This window comes from Plectrocnemia conspersa, unplaced genomic scaffold, assembly GCF_051122295.1.
Source record: "Plectrocnemia conspersa isolate PC_06_02 unplaced genomic scaffold, ASM5112229v1 ptg000011l, whole genome shotgun sequence".
NCBI classification, from domain to species: Eukaryota; Metazoa; Arthropoda; class Insecta; order Trichoptera; family Polycentropodidae; genus Plectrocnemia; species Plectrocnemia conspersa.
In genome coordinates this window covers 14,715,750-14,739,561 of record NW_028277175.1, presented here as the reverse complement: position 1 = coordinate 14,739,561, position 23,812 = coordinate 14,715,750, and the positions used below count along the sequence as shown (strand labels likewise).

The following is a 23,812-nucleotide window of genomic DNA, read 5'->3' as shown; positions in this document are numbered from 1 at the left end:
AGTTTTTTAGGTTAAGTCATCGAGTCATAAGCGCCAGTTATTGATTAGATATCGTAACTGACGGAAATCCTTATATCGTTGATTAGCTTAGCTATCAGTTGATATTGGGATTTTGCGTTCCAAAAATGAATTTCCAGCAGTGATAGTAATGTAACAATGTAACAACACAAACTTACATTAATCATTCATATTAAAAATCACAGCATCAATTAAATTCATCCACATAATAAATGCATTTGTGTTTATCAACATTTACTAAACCGTTATAAAGATAGTGTAGCTTAACTGTAAAGGCAAAAAACAAGGGTTTAAAAAGCTGTCCGTTTTAACCAATAAAGCAAACCTAAGTACCGTGAGAAATCTGCAGAAGTTTAATCAAATCGCAAATATTATTGAATAGAAACAGGTAGGCAGTTGAGGCTTAACCTCGAAAGGACTTCCGAGTAGAATTCGGCCAAAATTCTTTCGGCTCTATTATATTAGTATTCTAAGCGCGATCCGGTTATGGAAGGAACTTTTCGGATTACCGATATCCCGCTACGTGGATTAATGCCATTTTCGGCACTAATGTGCCTCACGTATATTGATTGCCGTTGACCCACTGAATGAATCATATAGTCACCTTCGTGTGTTAAAATTCCGATTGAAAGGCATTCGAATGAACGCCAATTGAAGACGATTGGAGAGACTTTGCCCTTATTGAGATTCAATAACGGGAGCAAAGATTGACGCAAGATTAAAAATGAAGGACAAATTTTATCAATCACAATGAACTTGTGATTCATTTCATCTTAAAAAATAGGTAATTTTTGTTCATTTAAATCTTTGATAAATGCAGTAACATTAGATCAAATCCAACTTATGCATATGCATCTTAAACTGTAATAAAAAACATCTTAAGGATCAACCAAAATATTCTTAAATTACGTGAAATTAGAACATGGAATTAGTTTTTTAAATATTATTCATTGCATTCTTTAAATTATTTGTTAGGTTTCCCGTTATCCGAGGTCAACAGCTATCGAAACTTTCAAGCATCTCGATTTGACACACCTATCTATAATACATACATAGAAGTAAGCTGCTTTAAATAACTCCCTTGAATGTATACTACTTTAAAAGATCAAATCAATGTTCTATGATGAACATTATGCCTCAATGCTCGAGCTGATAACCATACTACACAACGCTTCAATTAATTGATTTACTTTGACCTACTTTATCCATCACTCATTGAAATACTATTAAGGTAAGAATCAGACAGGGTTGTAATAAAACCTCAAACGTTCATGGTTGCGTTTTACTTCATTGTTTTGACTTCGCAGAAAAAGTGTGCCTCTTCATGTGTGTCGATATCAATATTCTACGTTCGTCGAAAATATTTAGATCGCAAAAAAGCACATAATTTACATGGTAATAATGTACGTACTGGCAGGCAGTACGTAGAGCGAATGTCAATTCAATTCTTCGAACGTTAGAAACGAACGTGACGGTCACCGTGAAAGTATTACAGCAGTACTATCGTAGAGTAGTTGTGAATCCAGTATCACTATGGATACGAGTTAAGTGACGACCTTGACATGCACTCGAGGTGGGTTATTATTTTACATAATCGAAAGAGAGAAAAACTGGAACGTGTGCTGATCGACGAGATGACTCGGTATAATTTTTACAAGCACGCGATTGAATATAGTATACTATAAAAATAAAATCGCTTGAGAAGTTTTATAAACTAGTGTTAAAATTTCGTCAAATCTATAAATTAATTAAGTCAAATTAGACAATTAAAAATAATACATAAAAATAAAGCAAATAGTTAAATCGTCTGCTTACTATTAAATCCATACATAAAAAAGGATTTTTTTAAATTATTTTTTAATTTTGTCATGTGTTGCGAAAATGCATCTATTATGTATAGAACTCATAAAATATATCTTTTGGTTATTGGAAAAGCAAAAAACACTAGATTATTATCAGGTCTGGAGGGAAAAAATCTCCCTATTGATTATTTAAAGATTTCTAACCATAAGGGGTGTGACTTCACAGCAAGAAAGACGCCGTTGGAAAAGAGTAATAATTTAATTTATAATATTACATATATTACGACAAACTGTGGTAGGTGAGTATCGTTATTTTCCGAGCGGTGATGGAGAAGCTGGCGGAGGGATGATGTCCAGTGTAGTGGAGGTTCATTCCTCTCTGCTGCAGCGATCGTAAGACCGTATTTTACAGTCTCTCACCGTCTCTGATCCTCATTGGAAACCAGCCTTAAGTATCAAGGGTTGGAAAGCTCGTTGACGAATCACAGCGACCATCCAGTCAATTGTTGCACTCATATCTTCGACCAACGAAATAAGTATACGCCTCTAGAAAGTGACGTTTGCTTGATGGACATCCGAGGTCGAATGGTGCAACGGGAATATTGTGACTTTACGATGCTTTTTGTCGTCCGATGATATAGTGTTTCCATAATATATTGTTACGCAACAAAGAAGTTATTTCAAAGTGTCCAATTCTAAAATAGCAACCCCGAGGCAAGAGAAAGATTTGCTGGATTTGAAACCTGAATGAGCCCATCAATCATCATCTTGATAAATTCGACGACGGCATAGGTCCGGTACAGTGCTACATTAAAAACAGCCCTGTTTGTCTGATCATGAAAAACGTGAGCCCGTCAAAGAACTATTGGGATAGAGTGCCGCCTAAGAAAGTGTATCAGCAATCGAATTTGGCTAAAAAGAGAATAGTAATTTGCGCGAGACTGCTTAAAAATCCCCCAAGGTTATAAACAATGTAAATTACTAAGGTCACTTTTGTTAGGCCATTAACGACAAGTCTTCATTTTATGTACTTTGAGTGTAAATTTAAAACTGTGAAATATATGGAATTAGCAACTTTTTATTCTTTCACAGGGACGTCATTTCAGTTTATTGCAAGGAGGAAGGGAAGGGGACAAAAATTAGCTACTTATGTTTATTTAATATTTTTTTTTATCAAGATTCATGGTATTTCATTAAATGCCAGGCATATTTTGGGCAAATTCAAGGGGGTCCTTGTTTAGAATATTTTTCAAAAGCAATAAAATCGTACTGTCCCAGTTCATACTTGACGTTTTATTAATTTACAATAAGTGAGAACTTATTTTTACGATTTACAACAAGTGAGAATCGAATGAAGCATATCTAAACCGAATTTTGGTCAATAGGAGGGCGCAAAAACAATTATCACTTCTCAGAAGGCAAACATTTACGTCAAAAGCAATAAAAGCGTGTCGGCGCCGTCGCAGTGGGAACGCTCGTTACCGAGCGTTCCCACTGCGACGGCGCCGACACGATTTTATTGCTTTTGACGTAAATTTTTGCCTTCTGAGAAGTGATAATTGTTTTTGCGCCCTCCTATTGACCAAAATTCGGTTTGAATACACTTCGATTAATTCTCTTATATCAGAGATCAATAGTGATATCGATAAGGATAGCTTTCATATTTTTAAAACAGAGTGTAATATCAAAGTGCAGACAAACTATTGTGCGATATGCAAGAAGCACTCTGAGAAATGAGTTGGCTTAGTTTGTATTTAGGACTTTAAAAAAGTTTTAAAACTAAAATTATTTTTATAGCTTTCGTTGGGCTAGGCTTGGGTTTGAACAGCAAAGGGACGTTTCGCAATTGTCGAATTTAGTATCATACATTTTAGAGCAGCATATAATTTCACCCGCGCCTATCAGTTAAAATATATTTTCGCTAGCTAGAAATATATGTCTACTGATGAAAATGTATTTTGACTTCACTAGTGAAAATATAACTTCACTGAAAAATACATTTTTTACTACAAAATGTATACATCGTATGTATAGAAATAATAATAAGTATAAGAAAGTTATGCCTCTCAATGAGAACGGGCCTCAGGAATTTGTCCCGTCTCCCCCCCCCCCCCTCTTGGCAGGCCTGGTCGTGGTTACGGTAATTAAAGGCGCGAGTTTCAAGAAGAAGATGATTCTCCACAATTATTTTAATCAAAATAGAGCATTGCTCAATTGAGAGATCTTCGAAGATTGCTTCAAAATTATATGGCTTCAAAATTTTATGGTTGCAAAATTTTTACCGCCTAATGTTATAAGTTTTATTTAACTCTTGGACTAAAGTGATACACCAGCAATTAAACAGCTTTACCACGCAGAACGTGATGGGTTGATCAATTTCTAGAAAAAAATGATGATATTGGATGCTTTCTATGGAATAGTACAGCCTTGGTGAAAAGTTAAGCTAGTATCACTTTTTAGATCCTGAAGAAAGATTATTTTTAACGTGTAAATATATATATTGTACTTTGAAGAGACTTAGGCAAGTGATATATCGTGAATATGCACATTAATGGAAAATTTAAAATGATTTGAAAATTTTGACCGGGAAAATTCTTGAATGATGCGGATGTTGTGTTTATTGTCACTTAAACAGAAAAGGAAGGGAGTGAAAGTAAGAGTTCAGCTGAAGAAGATACTAAATATTATATTAGTCATAAAACGGCATTGACTTCTGGTGAAACTTTCCTGCACTACATCGATTCGAATATAACGATATAATACACAATAGATCTAAAATTCATACTAATATTCGAAAATTATTGAGAGATTCTCAAAAGCAAACTAAAATCACAGATTTTATTAATTAATAAAAAAAAATATAATTCTTATATTTTAAATATATTATAAATATTTTAAAACCAAATAAAAATGAATTGTACGAATTATTCGGGAACTTCCTCCCCAGCATTAGCCCGAATAATTGAGAGTATACTGTATTTCGACTGACTACATAAAATCGGACGTGAAAAAAATAAGTCCCTCAAAATCCGCGTTCTTTAAACACAAAACAAAATCAAGCAAAATGCTGTATTTATTTAAAATTTTACTATTAACGTATATATACGAGAAGGCAAATTGTACGATCAAGTAGGCAATGAAATCTAATGATTTTATAAATATACATCTGCCAACTTTTTATTTATGTAAGTTTGCCGTCCATTTCTTCAGCGTATCTTATAAAAATGTTAAGCTGTAAATTTGCTCAGAAAGATATGTATTACATTGCTATTCAAAGAAGCGGATAATTATTAAGAAATATAATTTTTATATTAGATAAAAATTAATAGGAAAACGCATTACATTTATTTTGTAGGGTAAACAGAAAAACTTATATTATATGTACTGAATTAAATTATTACACGCAATTAATATTATTTTAATTAATTTCAATGATTATGCGTATTCAAAAGGTAAAAATGTAAAAGCGTAATGGAAAACGATAAGAAATAATTCATAAGTAACCATTATTTCCCTAACAATTCAGACAAACTTTAGTAACTATATTTAAGTAAAGATGAAAACTTGATTTGGGATAACAATGAAAATTTATCAAAGGATTTCGGCCATTAAGCTAGTTAGCATTAATCTCACCGACAGAATTTATAATCTGGGATAATCGTGCGTGTCAGATTATACACAATTTAAGCAAGCTACAGATTGATACTAGAGGGTCAATCGTAAATCATTGGTTTAAAGTGAAATCTTTATTCGTTATAAATATTATAATATAGGTATTGCCTAAATCAATCTCACTAGTGTAATCAAATTCTGCTTTTAATACACAATTATTAATTTTCACATATGAGCGTTACTCAATATTATATTTTATCTTTGTAGATCTTCAAAGAACACTCGTTAAATAATTTATTAGTCGAATAATACGTTCAATAATTCAATGGTTTTTTGTATGGCTTTGTGATTATGAAATAACATTAAAAAAACTGAGCGTTTCTGACTTAGACAATAGAAATCGACTGACCTTGTCTGTTAAAATATATTCGAAAAAAATAAGAAACTATATTATTAAGTATTCGCGGAAGCGTTACGAGCAATCGGGCATGATGTTATATTTTATTAGTGTATTAATAATGATAATATTAAGCTCGTTGAAATGTAGGCAATTATCTTTAAATTTTCATGTGCATCGTGGATATAAAATATGACACAAATATAATAAAGGAAAATAGGGAAAATATTATGAATCAAATTTAATATGTTTTTATTAATTACGTAGATGTTCCGATTACCAGACTTTTTTATAATGGAAAGTAAATCTCTAATTGTAAATTTTAGAGTAATTTAATTGATAAAATCATTATAGAAATAAGTCATAAAAAAATTAAAATAGTCCAAAACATTTTTTCCCAATTCACAGATCATTATGTCGATTATTAAATATTATATGAATTTTATCAATGTATCGATTATAAATTATTATGACATAACTATAACGATTATAAAGTATTATGTGGATTATATCACTGTACTAAATATATAATATTATTTAGATTAAATTACAGTTAATAAATTAACATTAAAAATAAATAAATATGAAAACACGGTTGTTTCAACCTTTTTGATCCTTAAGTGACGAATCACCAAAATTTAATAATATCAAATTTTCTATTTTGAAGAATTTAGTAAATTTTCAGAAATCAAAAAGTATGTTTCTGGAAATAAATAATTATACACAAGGAGTGGTTTTGTGATATTTTATACACAGAAAAATCAATCTATATTTAAATGAATTTTTATCTCCTGTTCTTTCTACAGAAAATCGTCATCAAAAATTCTATGTGAAATTTCATTGAGACGCTTTTTTAAGATAGCTTGATATTTAAAGAATGTTACATTTATATTTTATATGTATGTATCAGAATGTTTGTGACATTATTTTTTCATTATCACCTTAATGTAAATAGCCAATTTACACTTTAATTATTTAAAAACATATGGCACGGACCCACCCTTTCTTATGCAGCGATATAAAAAAAATCAGCCATTGTAAAACAGTTTAAAAAATTCAAATTAATTTTTTAACAAAAAAAAAGCTATGAAAATTTTCTCAAGAAATTTGCTGATTTTTGAGATAAAAATTCGCAAAACACAAATTTTTTAGGTATCTCGGGCATGACTGGGAAGTGGTTATGGTTATCAAAATTATATATAGTCTTTTCATCAATACACACACTTTTCCTATGACCATCATACGTATTAAACATAATTTAGTTACAAGTTCAGGCTATTACGAATTAATGTAATAAACGAACGTTATCAAGCGCGTCTTAATAAATCAATTTTATTACATCAAAAAGGGTGAGTATTATCTCACCCATATATTTTTTAATAAATTAAATTAAGACTCGTATCACTCTGTCTACACTCTATTCAAATTGGATTAACCCTAAGCTCTCTTTGACTATATGTGTAGCTCTATATCCTCCGATTGTTCGGTACTCCCAAGGGAAGAATCTAAACCCGCGCTTGAGTGTTTTTTTAACCACTACCCCTCGACCACATGTCGGCATTTATAAATTCACCCCCCAGGATTCCCACGACGATAAGAAGCGGTATTGAAATTGATCGCCATTGATGTTCATTTTGTATGTCAATGTATTTTTTGAGGCAGCGCATGCCGAAAGGTAGGTCAAACACCTGGATTGCGGCTGTCGAAGTAGATCACTGACTACTTCTTGTGGCCTTCCCATCCCTTTCTCTCTCATCGTTGTATACAATCTTCTTTCTCACTCGACTCTTCCATATTTACTATGACGTATGGAAAGTCTGTCGAAAACCTGTTATGCAAAGCAAGAAAACCGCCTTTTCGGTGCAGTCAAAAAGTAACCAAGATTTTTTTGTAGTTCCGAACGGTCGCTTAATACAGTTACGTTTGATTGAATTAAGAATATCGACGCGGCCATAAATTTTAGGAATAGTTCGTAACTAATTTTGTATTGGCGAGTAATTTGTGAAGCAAATCTGTCATTCTACAGTTTCGACATGATTTTCAACCATTCATTATTATCCATCAATCATTCACAAACGAGTAGAAACTGTCTTTTATACAAATGCTAATAACAACGCTAATTTCAGAATACAAAGTTCTTTAACCTCGCTATTGTTCGTTATACAATTATGGAAATATACATATAATACATATTATGGAAATTGGAATTCATTTTTACTTTTTGTTATCAAAAATAAAATTAAGATTTTTTGCGAGATAAATTCTAAATTTTATACTACGCAGTAAAATATGTTTAAGACTGTAAAGACTAAACTAATGAATTGACTGAAATTTTCGCTGGTACCCTTTTTATAGCGCCTAAAATTTTTTAACGAAAAATGAAAGATCCCAATACATTTTTACTAGCAGATATATATTTCCACTAGAAATTTAAATTTTATGCTGCTCTAAAATGTCTATGAAACTCAATTTGACAGTTGCAAAACGTCCATTTGCTATTCAAACCCAAACCTAAATTTAGTATTAGAACTTTCATTAGGTCAAGTCCAAATTACAAAGTAAGAAAATAAGTAGAATAAAAGGTACAGACAGACATCGCATATTGCACCATAGTTTGTCTGCATTTCGATATTACACTATGTTTTAAAAATATGATAACTATTCTTACCGATATTACTATAGAAAGCTGATCAAAGTATATTCAAAGCAAAATTTGGTCAATAGGAGAGCGCAAAAACAATTATCACTTCCCAGAAGGCAAAAATTCACGTCAAAAGCAATAAATTCGTGACGGCGACGACACGATTTTATTGCTTTTGACGTGGATTTTTGACTTCTGAGAAGGGATAATTGTTTTTGCGCTCTCGTATTGGTTTAGATGTGTTTTATTCGATTGTCACTCATAATATTGTTACAAAAAGTCTTAAAATTATAACGCGATGGCACGATTTTATTGCTTTTGCCCAAGACTGGAAGTTCACCAAATGGCAACACTGAGCAGCAAAGAAAACACGACTAATTATCAGGTAAAATTATGAGTAGATATTTTTAATGCCTAATTAAAATATACAGCATAAAATACGATTTCAAAAAATATGTCGCAACGGTGGCTAATTTTTATTTATTTGTAGCATAGCAACGGTTAACCTGTACCTATTATTATTTATTCAAGAAATTGTTAAATAAAATGTTATTTTTGTCATTAGGTCCGGATACATTGTTTTGCTCTTGGCGGCCCTGTATTTCTATGATCTCCTGCTTCCGATATTTGACATATGGTATAAAGATTATGCAACATTTTTGGGATCTAAAATATTTTTTTTAAACATAAACTGTGCTAAAAATCACAAATGAATATTTTGCAAAATAAATGCAATTTTACACCATGTATACATTACAGATAAGATAAAGAGATAACAGTAAGTGGCACTGCCATTTTATTTTTAGGAGGTATATCTACAATGCTATACAGGTGAAACACCAAATCGCTTTTTCATAAGCATTTTATTACAAATATAATTTTACAATACAATAGAGATTCCAAATAAAACAACGGGAGACATCAATTAGTTTTATTCTCGTTTACGAAATAAGATATATTCTAATACAAATGAAAACATGTAATTTTTCATTTTATATAATTATTGTGTAATACATAATAGATATGAGAAAGAGAAAACACTAATTAGGACGACCTTTTTATTTTCAGGAATTATCTGCAACAAAATAATGTACGGGTGAAGAAACAAATTTCATTACAGGTGAAGTGCCATTAATTTGGAACACATGTACATTTTTTTATACCAAGACCGTTTACTACCTGAACCTCTCCACGCCATAAATCAAAATTCCAGAAACTACTTTCGCAATTATCGAATAAGTCACAATTAAACGAATCGGGGTCACGCGAATTAAGCGCTGACGGGACACACAAATTAATTAAAACAAACCTAAAAGCGGGTATACATTTTATATAAACGTATTTTTTTAATAAAATAAATTACGCAATGCTTGATCGGTTTTCGATCTGTCTAGGCCGCGACGCGTTTGTGTGTCAAGAATTTTTTGTGACTCGTTTTTTCATCTTATTTTTCTATAGCCCGCGGGTTTTGTCGGCCAAATAACGTTTTTAAAGGTTATGTTAAAATTCCTTTATATATGGAGTTTCGCGCGCTTTTCACCATAAACCATGAATATAAAAAAAGCATTTTATTTTATTGCACGCATATAGACGTCTAGACATAGCACAATAGTCCACAATAGAATACATAAAATCAAGGGTTTCATTCATAAACACAGAAGCAGCTGTGCATTAGTACTTCAAGTGCACGAAATTGGTGTGACCAAACGTTTTATGTACGTGGGATAGTTTTTTTTTACAAACATTTGACGCGACGGATGGTCATATTAAGGCCAGAACTATATTTTTTAATCAACGACAAAAATTATTAACAATTACATCGGATTCGAAGGTCAAACGTGATAGCTACTCAGCCATTAAACATAAGTTAAAGTAAATAAAAATACGAACAATAAATATTAAAAATACGAACCACTGAAATATACATGACTTGATCCAAACACCATAATCCAATATCCAAATTCTAAGTTTTCACTGTACGTATTTATTTACACGTGTGTTTGTGTGCGTAGCTCAATGCAGTATTTACGTTCACTTTTCACATTGCATCTTATTTATTCACTATATTTTTAAGTTTTTCACAAGGGTTCGTTGTACAACAAATAGTTTGAAGTTCGATTTAATTCGCTCGATGTTTGTTATGATTAGGTTATTTTGAAATAGCAGTAAGATATAACAGAAACGAACGACGCACGTCCACAACGAAGCGGCGTCGGCCTTACACTGAACTAAAAGCAACTCGATGTTTGTAAAGAAACGCAAACCCCAACGCCTCAGTGCTTTGCTGCGTATTCGCGTGTTCTACCTTATTTCTTAAGTATCGTTACGCCTTTCCTCGAAATTATTGCTTCGGTGACATTTTTTAACAATCTTTACACTGCCAATTTGATACCATTACAAAGACGGGGTGGATCAATGCTCAAATTTATGATGTGTGGTCGCAATCCAGCTAAATAAAGTGAATTCAAAAATTCAGTTGGATAATTTACTCCTTAATATTGATTCAAAACAGTATCTACTGATTTATAAGTATATGTTTCGCCCGGTACATATTTTGAATGCTGATGTTATCAACATTTACATCCACGATTTTGCAGCTAACATTGCACGTTCACTAAACCATTGCCGACTTATATAATGTTGTGTGATATCTTGAAATACGCATTAAATCAATTATTTTTTTCGAGTGTGTGATACTATAGAAATCAATTGTAATTTTTCCATTTCCAAAATCCAATAATCGTTTTGTAAAATGTTCTGCAGATGCTGGTTTGTCGTCAATTTAAATTTATTAACGTGTCTCCGCAAATTGATGCTTTTAAGCACTTATTCAGTTAATCAGTATAACAGGTAATGTCTGACACTGCTAATAAATTAGCACACCAATGAATGGCTGTTATGGATGCAAACAACATATATTTAATTTCAGAATTATACTGAAATGCAATACGATCAAGTATTACCAATTGATGCAATCTTTTCATTTGTATGCGTAATCGATCATTTTCACGTTGTTCATTTCGACCAGTATATGACAAATGTTGTCTTAATTGTTGTCTTTGTGTTGTGATGATTCAGAGTTATATAATCCATTTCGTTTCTACTTCTGTTTCATTTCTTCTTTCTTTTCTCATTCTCTTCGCTCTATTTGTACGACGATCAATAATTTGCCGTCTTGGTGGCGTTGTTATGCAACAACAACAATAAAACGGTCTAAAAGCAAATATCACAGTTAATAATAAACAATTGAATATCAAAAATATTATTATTTCATGAAATATACTTTCGAATTCAGAGCTCAGCTTCACCCGTTGGCTAAATGCTTCTGTGATTTATTTAATTTATTACATAAGTTTGACCTAGGAGACGAAGAAAGTGTATGATGTCATTAAACCAAGAATTTGCGATACATTTAAATAATAATTAGAATGGCGGCGAGCATCTAAAACTTAATTTATGGGTTGTGTATGCCAGGATGCAAGTATTTAATACTAAATTAAGATAGATTTAAACAAATATGACATCATGATATTATGTCAAAACTATAAAACGGCATCTAAAACTTTATAAGTTACAAAAAAAATACGACGGCAACAATGTGTTATCATGATATGACGGCAAAATTATCGATGGCGCGATTGAGCCAGACAACACCATAAAAACAACAGCGTTACCTATCATAGTTTATTCAAACTGCTCTATAAACACTTCCAGTACCAATAAAAACAAACTGTAAAATTTTCAGCGAAATCCGTCCAGTAGATTTTGAGTCTATATGGTACATACATACGAACATTGCCTTTTATTTATGTAGATAATCTTAGCAGCAATTTTATTAAATTATCTTCTTGATTTAACGATTATGTGTCCATCATTGGACATTGATTTTTTTCATTCTATAAAAAACAATTATTAACAGTAGTCAGTGGCGTAGCTATGGTGGGGCGGAGGGGGCGGGCCGCCCCGGGCGGCATATTCACGATGGAATCGTCTAGTGTGGTTCTTAACCCTGAATAAACTAAAATTTATGTAAATCTACGAATAGCAAGACCTTAACAATAATTAATTTATTATTCTAAGAAATGCTGATTTTATGACCCTGCAAAAAAATGTATGGGTTGGGCAGGAATTTTAAGGATTGACCCGGGCGGCACATACCCTAGCTACGCCACTGACAGTAGTGCTTATAATCAGGCCTGCTGAGAGGAAGGGAGGGAGAGGGGACAAATTGCCGGGGTCCGTTCTCCTTTATGGGTCTAACTCTGGAAAATATCATAGCAAGAATATATTATATCAACCGTACATGCGTTCGACGTTTTGAATCTACCGCATGTATGGACGGCACGCCATTGATACCTATACTTTATTTTGGATTATGGGCTATTGAACAGCTGACTGAATAATGCTGGAGACAAAAATAAATTGGTGGCAGCACTCATTTTTTATTATTAGTAATTTTTATTTTAATTATATTTCGTTATCTTAATTTTCCATATTTAATGCGAATGTTACTATGATTGATTTTAATAATTAGTTTATATTTATGCAGTCAATGCAGTTAACGTAAATACGCGCATAGTACATTCTCAATACCTCGAGTTTGTATGCTACAGGTAAACTTGCGATAATAATGTGATTCATAGAAGAGACCGCAGCAAATTATGTTCTACAATCTATGTATTGAAGTTAAATAAAGAATGATGAAAAAATAACCATAAAATTCTTTTATAAATGTATTATTAACGAACGCGAAGGATTTGTGTATGTATATTTAGTATTCTTTGAAGAACACCTAGTTTCTCAATTTGTTATTTTTAATATGTAAATTATAATTCAACGACCCTTGAACCTGGAATAATAAACTCTCACAATTATTTTTGATCATAACGAATAGTGGTCATTTTCCAGCGTTTATCATGAACCACGATGTTGTTATTATTAGCATCAGACGTAATAGCATCGTGAGGGCTTCTCCTTCATGATTCTCAAACTGCACACAAACTTTATACATAACGGTATCAAATCAACTAAAAAGTTTTCCATTGATTTATCGCCATCGTGACCCTGAACTCGACGAAATAAATGTTCAATTCATATGTGCCAATTATGGTTAACACGTATCTGCAAGATACAATTATTGTTAACATGTGTTCATACTACGTGACAGTTTTCTCGAGTTGGGTGTTCGTCCTCTAACATGATAAACTAAATTTAGTTTAAATTATTTTAAAGTCATGAAGCGAATACGCACGTGTGTGTGCGTTCGTTTTGTAACGCGTTATGCTCCTCTCTCTTGCTTAAAGTGCTCTTGACGAAATATTTGCCTTTGTTATTTGTGGAAAATCGCGTGCAGAAGTCGTAGGGTTCATTAGCCAAAGACGCAGACGTGCAACGGCCTCCACACCCTTTCGCTGATAAATGTATCGCTTCCTATATTACTTATAAAATAAGTAAATAAAAAACAAACACACATTTAATCTAATCAATGACACTTTCGAACCTTTAGATTAAAATGTAGTTTAATTGCATTATTAAAAACAAGGTATTAAATGTAAATTATTAAAAGCCATAAAAGCATCATAGTTGGTTTGCCATTAAATCCAATTATTTATATGCTACACAGCAGTGATTTTATAATATGATAAGTTAATTATTATCATTTATTACATTACTTCACAAGTTTACTGTAATAAAATCACTCCCTCAGATGAAAAATCACGTGTCCTTAAAACGTAGTTACACACTTTTATTTCACACCTGGAATCCATATCATGGAGTCAGCTTCTAGAATTTTGCGGACTAGGGCATCATAAAGGGTATGCCGTGATTCTTTGCAGTGCTTCTCAAATGTCACACAATTACTATTGGAATGCCTGTCTAGAATACAATATTTCACTGGCATCTAGGACCTGAGATACTCCTACAGGTCAAGATAATCAGAAATCGACTACACACTCTTAATTTTTTTCAAGTCATCCTCATATAATAACAAACTGAGTGATTTATTGCCGTCTCTATGTCATTAATAAAAAATAAAAACAGCAATGGACCAAAGTTGGATCCATATTTATAAAATTTCATTGAAAATAATTTTTCATATTTGACGAATCGTATACATATATCGGTCAAGTAATTTGAGAATACCTTCATGAGACCTTCAGAAAATCAGCGTTAAAAGCGCAATAAACAAAATTTCTATTAGTCATTTGCATCAGCAAATGCTTCAGTATAAAAACACAATATAATGTATGGCATTGACAGGCGCCGTGTAATAGGCTTACAGTGTTGCCAAATCCCCACCTCTTCAATCTTTAACAGACACGCAATAAATCTTATTAGACGATGAATATAAATAAATCTAATTCCATTCTCAAATCGTCGTTATTGGTGTGCACGTAGAAAGGAAACAGATAAAAGAAACCTCCTCCGTCTCGAACAAGCGTATATAACCGCATCATTTTTTAGAGATATTAAATCAGTGACATATATCTATATATTTATAATGAATTATAAATTAATACGGACTACGCCATTTCGGCCCTATATGAGCGCATACATAGTATATATATATATAATTTACTTCAGACAGGAATCTTAATAAATAACTTCCAACTTGGGACACAACAGAGTTTATCTAAACCTGTTTCAAGCGGAGCTACGTCAAGAATCGACGTAGGGCAAAAAAGTAGTCGCTTCCCTCTTCTCGTCAACTCTGGTCAATCTACGACATTGATACTCTGCGACTACTGAATTTTATAGACGCAGATTGTAATTCATTATTTGCTTTTATGTTTTAATATATAACTCTAAAAACAGCAAATAATAGCTTGATCGATTAATAAAAGTGGTTCCATTTATACTTTCGTGTATTCTAAACATGCGACGTTCAACATCGTGAATTCTAGACTCGCCTTATTTCAATTAAAACACAAACCCTTGTCCGAACGAGGCAAGGCGAGATTTATCACTGGAAAACCCTCAAAGGACATTGAAAATAGATTCGACACAAAAGCTCGGCCGTATGTCACAGCGGCGAGCTTTCTCGAAAAACTTTATTTACTTAAATGAAACATACAAAATAATAATAATAATGGCAATGAAGTCATAAATATAATATAAATTAGAAAAATAGTCTTCCGCAATCAACACGTGTTCGCTTCGCAGTTATTAACGCTCATCAAGAGAATGTATTTTATCTAAAGTAATAATTTCACTTCCCGGCGAGTATTTTCAGTTTTGAGGTCAGGAAATACTTTTGCAGCGATATAAACGTGCAGTTTCATATTGGGCCCCTGTGCCTGTCGGTACCATTGGCGTGCTCCTAAATTGGGACTCGCGTTTTCTTTATGGATCAGATCGGATCAATTACTGTTTTTTATTATTATTAAATAATACACCTTATCGAGATTCAACGCATTTTATCGCACGAGACTTACTCAGAACTAAGATCGCCGAGAACGAGGACAGACACGTTTATTGAGTACGAGAATAGATTGGTCATTTACAAGAGACATCATGTCAGACTCAATTGATGATTAACATAACGTGAACGATTTCGATAGCAATATAATATATATTTAAAATAATATCGTTTGATAACCGGCACAGTTAAAATGAGACATTTTTAAAACTATCCATGGTTAAAAAACTTTATTCAAAAAAATATACCTTAACCTTTAAATGAATGCATTAGCTTTAAACAATACAATCCAGTTCAATTCAAAACTATTATATCAATGAAATTTAAAGATCATAGCAACATTGTAATATATACGGTAAAAGATCGATAAAACACTATGTGAATTTGGCTCTGAATGTCTCGTAAATAATAAAATGGCTTGAAATGAGCTTTTTTTATAAATAATACACCCTCAACACTCAATAATATTTTTGTACCCTTTGAATTATATTTGTAAACAATAAATAAGTGTTATTTTTACGGCTCATCTACTAGTTTCTATTCCTGGATCTGTAGCAAAATCGAAATGGAATTCAGTAAATGAGCAAAGAAGCAGAGAAACGTAAATGAGCAATAATACATTTATGTACGTTTAATATCCTCTTCACACATTAAAATATAAATAAAGGATGATCCAACTTTAGTTTCCGAACTTTTAAAAAAAATACATACAAATTTAAGGATCTTCGGATTATTTTTTATTTATCGAGTATTTGATGTGTTTTATTAATTATGCAAAATAATAACAACTAGATCCTTTCGATGTAATTCTCAATGACTTTTTCGTCCATTTCGGGCGGTATCTCGGCGAATATTAGTTTTTAGGTGCTCAAAGGCTTCGGATTTGTCGGCGTAGACACGACACTTAAACTGACCTCACAAAAATTCGACGGCTTTATATCGCATGATATAAAGCAGTTTACGTCACCAAAACGTAAAATAATGCGACCTGGTAACTTTTCACGCAAAACATCAACGTTGCACCCGATATATGGCAAGTTGCGACGTCCTGTTGGAACCACATGCTTTCCACATCAATATCTTCGACTTCGTCCCAATAATAATCAGTTATCATGCTTCTATAGCGCTCACCATTGGCTGTTACAGTTCGACCTTCAACGTTTACTAAAAAGTAAGGCCCAATGACGCCGCCTGTTTATAATACGCACCAAATAGTCATTTTTCGGGCATGTAATGGTCTCTCGTGATTCCCATTAAGATTTTCTTGCCTCTTATATGACAAATTCCTGTTACTCTAACACCCAATCTGAGTAAATTCTTTGCTAACCATGGTCTCTGGGCTTCAGTTATTGTGTTATCTGATTTTATAGGGTGTATGTGCAAGTCCAGATGCAAAATACGCCAAAGGGAGCCATAAGAAATGCCCAAAAGTAGCGTACGCCGACGAATCGATAATTTCGGATCTTCGGCCACAATTTAACTTACAACAGCAATATTCTCGGTTGAAATCTTTGCCCAATTCAGCCTTTTTAAATTTTTTTACGAACAATTAAATTTACCAAAGTCCCATAAATTTCATTACAAATTTTGCACAGAATTATTATTTCTGTAAAACAATTTAACAATTAGCAAAATAACATTTGACACTTTGAACACGCGATTATTGACAGCTGTCTAATTTACAGTGCTGCCAACATAAGAAACTCGAGCTGGATCATCCTATATATTGTATTATTATATCAATCTATATGTTTAAATAGTTGTGATGAATATGAGATGCAACACTCAATGATTCAGCTTTTGAAATATATGAAAAATTGATAAATATGTAGATAGAATATTTATCAATTTTCCCTTTATTATATGGGGTTTTGCCCGAATTATTAAAATAACATGTTACACAGATTAGGCAAATAAAATGACAGATACATAAATCATAAAAAAAATGCAGCTGATTATATTATTTATAAATATATTTTTTTATTAAATTTTAAATACATAGTTTTAAGATTTATGTGTATTTAATATGGATTGAAAACTAATGATGACAACGTTTATTTTAACATTTATTTATTAAATTAAATTTAGACAATAGTGAAGGTTACCCTAATGCGTCACTGTGGTTGAAAATAATATATTGAATTATTTCAATACACAAAAAATATATTTATATATAATTAAAATAATATATAGAAAGAAACAATAACAAAAAATTCAAATTAAAGTATACAAACCAGACCAACTCCTCGTAGCTGACATTAAACATATCAATGTTCAATACCAGCGTATTGAGGAGTCGAATGGCGATAGTCATAGGCGAGTTGGCAAGTGCGGACGTCTTAGCCCTTGAGAATTCCACGAGAATAGTTTGATTGTCGACAGCACCCTTCAGTAGTTTGAAAAAATGGTGAGCGACATTGACATACAACTTTCTGCAAGAAAACAGCGAATCGTATTCCAATGCTCATAAAAGAATGGCGCTGGGATATAAGAACGGAATAACCAAATATCCTCTTATAAAGGTATCTTAAGAACCTTTTCTGAACCTTTTCGACTGAAAGGGAGTATGTATTTGGTTATTCGGGGATTTCAAATTATAGATCTCGATGGCTTCTCAAAATATGTAATACGACGTTTACTTGAATTCCTGCAGCAAGAGATTTATCACCATTTTGGTGAAAGAACATGTATTATTTAATGAAAGAAAAGTTTTTTTTAATACAAATGTTTTTAAAAAAATTAACCTTATAAATTTGATCTTTTAATGAATGAGTTTACTGTTAAATGATAATTTTCTGTTTTTTATTATATTTATTATTCACGTAAACAAGCGAAAAATATCAAAAAGAATTTAAAACTGTTAATTGAAACGGAAATATACGCGCGTTGTATGCCAAAAACTAAACTTCGGCCATAAACTTCGTCTTTGACTCACAAGATTGAGTCGAAGACGAAGATGCAGCTAGAAAATTTGGTTGCTGTTATGAGATCAAGACTACGTCGATGATGGCCTCAACATTAAAAGTCGAAACTTCGATAAGAGAGATGAAAGAAAATAATGGGCGATACGCAAGCCCTAATATTTTCTAAAGTTCATATAAACGTGTAAATTTACAAATCTATATTATATACAGTTTTTGAATATCCCTGTAGGGACCACACATTTAACAGTGGGAGAAAATGCAGTATTTGCGATTTTATGAACAACAGTATTTATAATGCAGACGTACGCGACGATCGATGTATCTTTCAAATGGACCTAAACCAAGGAACAGTCGGTATCTTTACGAAAACAAAGAAATTCTAAATCCTATTGACAAGTGCCAAGATTTGGTGGAATGTTCTATCTGGATAACAAGTGCCTCGAGATGGCGCTGCCAAATCTCAAGCTGTTCAATTACAACCGTTACGCAAAACATTCCTATAAAAGAAATGCAAAAAAATAGCAATTTCTTTCCACCCCCAAATCGTTGTATGGACCCGAACGTCGAAAAAGCAAAAGTACCTTCCCTATTTTAAAAAGAACACAAATGAGAGAGTTTGGCTTTTTTGTTTTTCATCCAATCACGCACCAAGCGGAGCTACGCCGAGCATCGACCGAGACTTGGAGGACCGAGGAAGCAGCCGATTTCCACTTCACGTAAACCCTGGTTCAGATTCAAAGTCCGAAATTGAATCTACTGGATTCTATGAGACGTAGACAAGACTACGATTACATTACATATATTATAGCAATTATTGAAACTGTACGTGATTCGAAAATTATTGCGAATTTAATAATAATTTATAAAATCAATAACTTCACCTTCTATAAAAAAAAAACACGCGAACACTTGGTCTGATTGATTGTTTAACTTAAGTATTTGCTTATTATGTGTAATGGTAAATTTTACTGATTCTGTTTAATATTCAATAGATGCTAAAAAAACGATAATTCATATATTTTATTTATTTTTCAATATGTTTTACTTCAAATTATGAATGTTTCTTTATTTGATTTACGGATGTACATATAATTTTAATTTAAAAAATGTTTCTAAACACAAATATGTTTTATGGCAACCCTATTAGTTTATTGCAATAAAAAAAAAGAATCTAGTAAAGGTGCAACACGAGTTTAAACAGTTCTTATCAAACACTGATAGCGTATTATCATACGATTGTACAAACAACACACCTGTCGAGTAACACTAATTAACTCGTTTTCGCAACATTTCGCATTAAACATAATAATAAAAAATACATACCTATATACGCTCATTTCTCTTTACGTAGTAACACAAACCCCGTTTAAATAACAACACGAAATAATACGATTTTAACCGATAAATTATTTATAAAAATATTTTTACAATCAACCTTAAAATATAAACTATATTAAATTAGTATATGTACATATTTTGGATAAAACGATTTATTGCCACATTTTCTAATATTAAAACACTATTTGAATTATGTGTTTGATATTCGTTCGTTTTCGTTTGTCTATGGTCGTTCGAAACGTTCCGCGACCGCCGCCTCGCGCGTCCGAGGCGACTATGGTCGGATTTTGTGTGTTTTTGATCCGCATCACAAATTAACCCCTTAACTGGCATAATTAATTTATTTAGAAATGTACTGATTCGCTTATGATTCGATGTGATTTTCAATTTTAACTATTTTTTTGATATACATACTATATTGCGACAGGGCTAGAGAGAACCGTTTTTTTTTAAAGTATTAAGATCATCGATTCAGGTCTTTCACACCAAATAGAAGTACGCCGAACATCGACCGAGACTGAGGAACACTTCACGTCAACCCTGGGCCAGCTACGAAGTTCGAAATACAGAGCTCAATCCAATCTTCGAAGACGACTGGATTCTACGAGACGTATACAAGACTACGAACACATAGTAATTAAACAAATTGCTGCAAATTTATAATACAAATAACTTTGCGTTTTATAAAATGAAACGAGTGACCACTAGGTCAAGACAAGATTTTTAGTTATTGAAATAAATCAAATTATGTCGTTTAAACAATTTTCTAGAGTTAAATTTAAAATATGAATTAACTACTGGAATATTTTTTTTTAATATATGTACCTATAAAATATATATTTTTTAAGGTAACCCGTGATTATCATGTGTACAAACATAATACAGCTTAGCGGTTTTTATTATCTATTGGTCCTACTTCTAAAGAAAAAATTACTTTTGGTTGTCCAATTAAAAATATACATATACAAAATACACCAGTAGATATATTACTATCTTCACCCCTGCGTACTGCTGCTCGTCGTCGCTGATCGACGATATATATTTTTATTTTATGATATATGTATTGTATATAAAATAAAATTTTTATTAACTTTATGTCACAGTGTTTACAAAGTGAGAATTAATTTAAATATTTCAGAAATATTACGCAAAAGCAATACAATTTACATTTAATGTATAAATTAAATTCTAAATGCACTCTATAAACCAGTTTTCGTTTATTTTACATCTTTACGCATCTTAGAATGAAAATGTTTAGCTGTATTAGAAAATTATCGTTTATAATATTAATCATTTTAATTCATAAATATAATTTAAAATTGGTACAGCGAGCGATTATAGTTATCAAACTTATATAGCTTAATTGAACAGATACTTACTCAATGTTGATATTATTTTAAAGATAAAATAAATTTATTTTTCGTTTAAGATTAACAACTAAGTGAGTAAAACTCATAGCAAAGGATCATGACACTTAAATCAAACTAACTTCATATATTTGACTAATTCAATCCTGTTGATAATTAATAAACAGTTGAATAAATTGATTTATGAGTTGCCTATCCTCCCACACTCATTTTCGTGCTCAATAGGTGAGGTCCTGCAGAGATATTAAAAAATATTTTTTTTTATTAAAATTAGCTGGCCGTTAAGAACTACGTGTTGGTCTGATACTAAGACTCACGTGTGCTTAATTTGTTTTTTATTTTTATTCAGTCAGTTGTTTGGTACACGCTGAGGACCAAAATAGCAACCGGCTAGCGCTAGAAACCAGACCAATTTTCATAATACCTATTGATGTGTCGATGAACCGATCGGGAAGCAAAATAAACATTTGTTTTAAACTTAAGTGTATATGCCATGATTATATTTTTCATTCAAGTTGATGTAATTCACACAGTTTAGCAAATACGCCACTTTACTAGAGCCGATAAAACAGTTACCCGTAAAAATGGTAGTACGTTGATATAAATGTTTGAAGTTTGATCGTTAGATGTCTCTAGCATTATACGAATATTTATAATCGAAAACATATTTTATTTTTATATTTTTGACTATTTTAAATTAAAATTTAATTTAATAATTATATAAAATACTTTTATATACAAATAAGTAAGGTTAGCAAAAATTTTAAATATTAAAAAGATACTTTCCCAAAAAAGTCAAAAGTCAAACTAAATGTAAATTTAAACAATTTTCAAAATAATATGGTTAGTTTCATAGGATAGGTGAAAATAAAATGGTCATACATACATATTATAAAAAAATTATATATGTACATACATACAACATTCAATTAAGTACAAACCCTCTTTATAAACTAATTTATAAAAGGTTATAGCATTATTCACTGATTTTGAAACTTGCACAAATCGTTCTCCGTCATATTTAAATATTAAACCATATTCTTAGTTAAAAATTGTTTAGGTTGCTCATTTACTTGCTGATATTCTCTAAAATTGTATTTCTTTCTCTGGTCTTTAAGTTCCATCACAACTTTGTTGCTCATTTCCGTTAAAAATCCTATTCTTCCAGATTTAGATTTACACTCCGTTTATTTGAGTTCTATCCATTTCGTCATTATTCATAAGTAAAAAAGAGATGACAACTATGGGAATAATAATGTTTATTGTACTTCCTAGAAAGTGGGTGCTTTTGAAAGTAATGTTCTACTCCTTTTATTTATTATATGTATAAAAAAGACTAAAAGAACTTATACCTGAAATACATCAATACATACATGTCAAACAACTAGTTTAGTTCAAATTCATTATTTGAGTTCGGTTTTTACTTTTTTTGTAAATATAATCTTGCTATATTTTTTTTCAGAGTCGAACACTTCAAGGAGAACGGACCCCAGGAATTTGTCCACTCTTCCACCCTCTCGGCAGGCCTGCATGGTGATCCAACTTGAGTTTCCTGTATTGGCAGCACTGTAAATCAGACAGTATTCAAAGTGGCAAATGTAAGTTTGCAACAACACATTTACGAAATGGATCGCTTAATAATCACCACTCAACGCGTTAAAATTCTTCAATTTTATTCTACAGAAATAACAATAATGTAATTGTGTATCGAAATTTACAGGAAGATTATTGTCAATTCTATCGTCCTACTAAGCAAACAATTCGCAACGTAATGAAAAAAATCAAGAGACGCGTTGGAGATAGGAAAAAGCCTGTGGCGCCCGTTCAGCCGATTGCTGCTGTTGCCGAATACTCGGAATTGTCGATTCATGTAAGAATATTTTTAAAAGTTTTATAACTACTGCCTTTTTATAACACTGCATAAGTAAAGGCGTTTCACCCCTAATATGCGTACTTCTTGGAAGGTTTTAATAAGGGTTTGAGAATTACAAAAACTTGTTTACAAATTTTTAACACTTGAAATCACCTTATTTTTACTTTAGTAATGAAATACGACACTCAGATAAAAATCCTTTCAGAATTTATCCATGCCAGATGTTTGCAAATATGCAAAGTATTTGAATAGCCAACAATTTTTTTACGATTTTCTTTTACTCGAACCGGCCGGCGGTTTTATCTTTGTTTTGGTGATCTAAAAACCCGTTTCGATAAGAATAAATTACGCATGGAAATCGGCAGAATGCAAATTGATATAGGGCTGTTTTTCTTTTTCGATAATACAAAATAGTTTTTT

The 23,812-nt window shown here is 31.8% G+C and overlaps 1 protein-coding gene across 3 annotated transcripts in view; it reads right to left on the bottom strand.

Annotated features, from left to right (window-relative positions):
- Svil (Supervillin) overlaps positions 1–20,430 on the bottom strand; it is a 261,654-nt gene extending 241,224 nt beyond the window's left edge. The window contains exons 1-2 of one of the 3 annotated variants that reach the window (XM_088198614.1): positions 20,315–20,430; positions 20,138–20,249 (exon numbers count right to left, since the gene is read on the bottom strand). The gene's annotated coding sequence lies outside the window, so the exon portion shown is untranslated. Of the gene's footprint in view, positions 1–10,382; positions 10,696–20,137 lie in introns of those variants that run through there. The other 2 variants (XM_088198613.1, XM_088198612.1) reach the window with 2 other exon arrangements.
- Positions 20,431–23,812: the final 3,382 nt, after the last annotated feature.